Consider the following 6,065-nt stretch of genomic DNA (forward strand, 5'->3'; position numbering starts at 1 on the left):
GCTGAGACACAGTGATATCTGTATGGGGTGCTTGCCTCAAACAGTTGATATCTGTCTGGGGTGCTGGAGACCACAGTGATATCTGTCTGGCGCGTGCTGAGAACACAGTGATATCTCGTAGGCGTGCTGCTAAACAGTGATATCTGTATGGGGTGCTGCCGACACCAGTGATATCTGTCTGCGGGTGCTTGAGACACAGTGATATCTGTCTGGTGCTGCTAACACAGTGATATGGTCTGGTTGCCTGCCTAAACATGATATCCCTGTCTGGGGTGCTGCTAACAACAGTGATATCTGGATGGGTGCTGCTAAACCAGTGATATCTGTCTCTGGGGTGTTGCGACACAGTTATATCTGTCTGGGGTGCTGCTAAACAGTGATAAATCCTGTTCTGGCAGTCTGCTAAACAGTGATATCTGTATGGGAGGTGCTGCTACCAGTGATATCCTGCTCTGGGTGCTGAACACAGTGGATATCTGTCTGGGGTGCTGCTAAACAGTGATTATCTGCTTATGGGTGCCTGCCTACAACAGTGATATCTGCTTATGGGGTGCTGCTAAACAGTTGATATCTGTCCTTGGGGTGCTAAGGACACAGTCGAGTCTGTCTGGGGTGCTGAGACACAGCTGCATGTCTGTCTGGGTCTGAACACCAGTGATATCTGTTATGCGGGTGCTGCTAAACAGTGTGATATCTTGTCTGCTCTGGCGTGCTGCTAAACAGCTGATATTCTGTCTTGGGGTTGCTGAACACAGTGATTATCTGTATGCGGTGCTGAGACACAGTGATATCCTGTTCTGGGGTGCTGAACACAGTGATATCCTGTCTGGAGGTGCTGCTAAACAGTTATATCTGTCTGCCGTGCTGCTAAACAGTGATATCTGTCTGGGTTGCTGCGACACAGTGATATCTGTCTGGGCGTGCACTGCCGAGCACAGTATATCTGTCTGGGTGCTGCGACACAGTGATATCTGTGCTCGCGGTGCTGCAACAGTGATGCTCTAGCTTACTGCTGTTGCTGCACACCAGTGATATCTGTCTGCGGTGCATGCGACACAGTGAGATATCTGTCTGGGTGCTGAGACACAGTATAATCTGTCTATGCGCGGTGCTGCTAAACACGTGATATCTGTCTGGCTGCTGAGACACAGTGCTATCTGTCTGGGTGCTGCCAGCAGCTCTGAGATGAGGAACAAAGCAGATAGAGGGAGGGCAGGGGAGATCAGAGAGAGGAAAAGCGAAGAGGGAGATGCAGAGGCGAGAGCAACATCAGGCCCAGCTTTCAGACAGTGTGCCAGGCCTCCTCTTCCCACAGGCGCCCTGGCCCAGTCTAATTAAAAGAGCTCAGTGGCTGACGAGCCTGAAGGACCCTATTGTAACACATATACACCCTTCTGCTCTTCCTCCCCTGCGCCCATTCACACCTGCCAGCTTGGCCGTTGGGCTGGTACAGACGCAGGAAACAGCTCTGAACTGTCACACTGACTCAGTCAACTCCCCTGTCTGGTGACCTGCTGTGAACAGCTCAGCCTAGACAGATCGTTAGTAATGATACCTTGCGTAAACTGACACATTTTCACTGCAGACTGCCCCGTGCGGGCCGATGTTTACAGTGTTGCTTAAATTGACTCAAATCACTTCTATTACCAACAACACAAAATTTCTCTCTGTCTGAAAATGACATATTCCTCACACACCACCAGTAATACTAATCAGTCTCGCCTGTCAACTAACTGCTTGTCTGCCTCATTGAGAAGTGCTGCTCACTGCATGGACAATCTTTACAAGGATCAGTCCTTAGTTCCACTGTAGCCCCTACTGTATTCTTGGACACTTGCATTCATTAACACCACCAACCCAATATTACTTCTTACCTCTGCATCTACGCTATACATCATTTATTCTTTTCTGGCTTCATTTTCAATTATTCTGTCCTCAAAAAGCACAGATGGATGAACAACAGGCGCATGAAAGTGGCCTGGGGTGTGCAGGCAGAGATAAAGTGGGAGAGAAACAGAGGCAGAAGGGACGGCGAGCGGAGAGGACAGCAGGGCTGGGGAGAGGATAGAGGGTGAGGAGAGGGACATAGCGCGGTGGGGAGAGCAACAGAGGACGAGGACAGCAGGAAACGGGGGGACTCGAACAGCAAGGCAGACGGGCGAAAGGACAGAGGAGAGGAGACGACAGGGGAGATAGGGAGGCGGGAGAGGACAGCAGGACAGAGGACGAGGACAGAGGAAGGGGAGGGAGAAGGGAGGAGAGGATGGACACGGGACGAGATGGAGAGAATGACAGCAGAGCAGAGAGAGGAGAAGGACGAGGAGAGGGGAGAGGAAAGGAGAGACAGAGGAGAGGGGGAGGAAGGACAAGGAGGGAGTAGGACAGAGGAGAGGGGAAGGCAGTAGGAAGGAGGAGGAGGCGAGGAGGACGGCGACAGAGGAGAGACAGAGGTACAGGAGGATGGTAATGTGAGAGGAGAGCGAAGTGGAGCAGAAGAGGAGGAGTACAGGGGGGGGAGTACGATGGGACGGGAGAGGACAGAGCGAGAGGGAAGGGACAGAGGGGGGAGAGGGACGCGAGGACAGACTGCAAGAAGAAGACCGAGACAGGAAGAGGGCACAGGGAAAAGGGGGAGAGGAGGAGGGGAGAGGAGAACAGGAGAGGACAGAGGAGTACGAGGACAGAGGACAGCAGGATGAGGGGATAGACACGAGGAGAGGACAGAGGAGAAGAACGAGGACAGGAGGAGAGGGGACGAGGACGAGGAGAGAAGAGAGGACCAGAGGAACATAGGAGACGGGGAGAGCTACAGAGGAACAGGACAGAGCGAAGAGGGAGAGACCAGAGGACAGAGGAGCAGGGCGAGAGAACAGAGAAGATGGGATAGACAGAGGAGAGTGGAAAGGACCAGAGGACAAGAGGAGAGCGAGAGGGGAGAGAGAGGACAGAGGAAAGGGAGAGGAAGAGCACACAGGAAGAGGGGATAGGACAGAGGAGAGGGAGAGGACAGAGGAGAAGGGAGAGGACAGAGGAGAAGGGGAACGAGGGGGACAGAGAGGACCAGAGGAACAGGCGGAAGAGGGGAGCAGTACAGAGGAGAGGGAGAGGGGAGCAGGACAGAGGAGAACAGAGGAAGGGGAGAGAACAGAGGAAAGTGCGAGAGGACATGAGCACCCCCATCGGGGAGGGAAGGGGCGAGAGGACAGAGGCGAGGACAGAGAAGAGGGAGAAGAGGACAAGAGGACAGAGGCAGAGGGATAGAACAGAGGAGAGGGAGCAGGAGAAGAGAGACGCGACAGAGGAAGGAGAAGACGAGGACAGAGGAAAGGGGAGAGGACAGAGACAGAGGAAAGGGAGAGGACAGCAGGAGAGGTAGGCACAGAGGACGCAGGGGACGAGGTAGGACAGAGGCGAGACACAAAGGGAGAGGCGAATTAGAGCACAGACGGAAGAGCGGGAGAGGACAGAGGAGAGGGCAGAGGACAGAGGACGAGGGGAGAGGACAGAGAAGACGGGCGAGAAGAGAGGACAGATGAAAGGGAGCAGCGACCAGAGGAGAGGGGAGCAGCGAACAGAGGAGAGGGGAGAGAACAAAGGAAATTTGGAGAGGACAGAGGAAAAGGGCAGAGGACAGAGGAGAAGCGAGCAGACAGAGGAGATGGGAGAGCGAGAGAGGATAGATGAGAAGCTTGACAGAGGACAGAGGAGAGGCGGAGAGTACAGAGGAGAGGGAAAAGTACAGAGGATTAAGGAGAGGGACGAGGGGAGGAATGAGGACAGAGGCACAGACCGAGGGGAAAGCGCGAGAGGACGAGGACAGAGAAGAGGGAGGGACCAGACAGAGGACAGAGGAGAGACAGAGGAGAGGGACGACGACAGAGGAGAAGAGAGACAGGGAGAAGGGACAGAGGACAGAGGAGAGACAAGCAGACAGAGGGGAGATACAGAGGAGAGGAGAGAGCGATTACAGAGGAGAGGAGAGAACAGAGGGAGAGTACAGAGGGAGAGGACAGAGAAGGAGAAAGGACAGAGGAGAAGGGCACAGGACAGAGCGAGAGGAAAGGCACAGAGGAGCAGGGAACGAGGACCAAGGACAGAGACAGAGGCAGAGGACAGGACCGAGGACAAGCGGGAAAAGGGGGAGGAGCAGGACAGAGAAGAGGCGGAGAGCGACAAAGAAGAGGGGAGAGGGACAGGACAGCAGGACAGAGGAAGGACAAGAGGAGAGGGAACCGACAGAGCGAGAAGGGCGAGCCAGGACAGGGCGAGAGGCACGCAGGGCGAGGACGCAGGACAGAGGGAGCAGTCACAGAGGACGAGGGAGCAGGGAGACGGGCAGAGTAGCGACAGACGGAGAGGGAGCAGGCGAGATACAGAGGGGAAGACAGCAGGAGCGAGGCGGAGCAGATAAGGACAGAGGAGAGGGGAAGAGGAGCAGGGGAGAGGACAGAGAGACGGAAAGGACAGAGCAGAGGAGTGAGAGGACAAAGGAGAGGGCGAAAGGGACAGAGGAAAGGCGAGAGGCAGAGGGGATGAGGACAGAGGAAGCACAGAGGACAGAGGCGGAGAGCTACAGATGAGAGGCGGAGCAGTAGGGACAGAGGACGAGGAGAGAGTACAGAGCGCAGAGTACAGATGGGAGGGGAGAGGACAGAGGAGAGGGGAAAGGACAGAGGAGAGGGGAGAGGACAGAGGACATAGGACAGAGGACAGACCGAGGACAGAGAAGAGGGGAAAGGGGAGAGGAGAGGGGAGACAACAGAGGAGAGGGGAGAGAACAGAGGAGAGGACAGAGAGGAGACTGAAGACAGAGCAACACAAATCAAATCCCCACATATGTGTAACAGGTCATATGGACTCTGCAATTTTGTCTATACTTGAGCAAATTTATAGATGATACCAGTTTATAGATATTGGTGAGAAAGGTCGGGGGGATTTGGGGATGGGGGGGAGAGAGGAAGGGAGAAACAGATGCTATGAGGGAGGGAGAGAGGAAGGGAGGGAGATAAAATGAGGGAGGGAGAGAGGAAGGGAGAGAGAAATATGAAATGAGGGAGGGAGAGAGGAAGGGAGAGAAGGATGGAGGAGATGAATGAAGAGAGGGGATAAGCGAATGATTGATGGATGAAAAGATACATCGAGGAGAAAGGAATGGGTTGACCGGAAGAGATGGGCATGGCCCAGTTCTGAAAGAACAGCAGATGCCACAGAAATGCCCCCAGCACCTCAGTGCCAGCCAGGCCACAGGCTCTACAACGCCCCTACTCTACCCCCACACACACAGGTCAGCGAGCCTTTGTGGTTGAGTTATATAGTGGATACACGGTCAATGAGCTCAGTGACCAATCATATTACAGCATATTGCAGCAGGCGTGCCAGTTCCCCCGAGAATCTTTTGCTGAGGCTATAGACTGCTGTAACGGCACGCCAGGTCACATGTCTGGGTCTGAGTGGATGGACACAGGTGGTGATGTCACTTCATTCTTCACTCATTGGATATGCTGGTGGTCTGCTGTGTTTCAATTGATTTTGGTTGGACTTTTTCATATTTGTTAGATTTCCACTATTTGCCAGAATATCTCCGTTAACTAATATTAGCAGTCACTACCGAGACTTTAAGTCACATTAACCTTACAGGCATAGACATCCTGTATAAATATTACATTTGAATATCAAGAAATTATATAAACTACACAATATTATGACATTAGAAGGGAGTGTCCATAGTGATACATAATATTATGACATTAGAAGGGGGTGTCCATAGTATTAGGTATCACTATGGACACCCCCTTTAATGTCATAATATTATGTATCACTATGGACACCCCCTTCTAATGTATAATATTATGTATCACTATGGACACCCCTTCTAATGTCATAATATTATGTATCGCTATGGACCACCCCTTCTAATGTCATAATATTATGTATCACTATGGACACCCCTCTCTATGTCATAATATTATGTATCACTATGGACACCCCTTCTAATGTCATAATATTATGTATCACTTATGGACACCCCTTCTAATGTCAAATATTATGTATCGCCTAATTGGACA

Source organism: Salvelinus sp. IW2-2015, linkage group LG7 (genome assembly GCF_002910315.2).
Source record: "Salvelinus sp. IW2-2015 linkage group LG7, ASM291031v2, whole genome shotgun sequence".
Lineage (NCBI taxonomy): Eukaryota > Metazoa > Chordata > Actinopteri > Salmoniformes > Salmonidae > Salvelinus > Salvelinus sp. IW2-2015.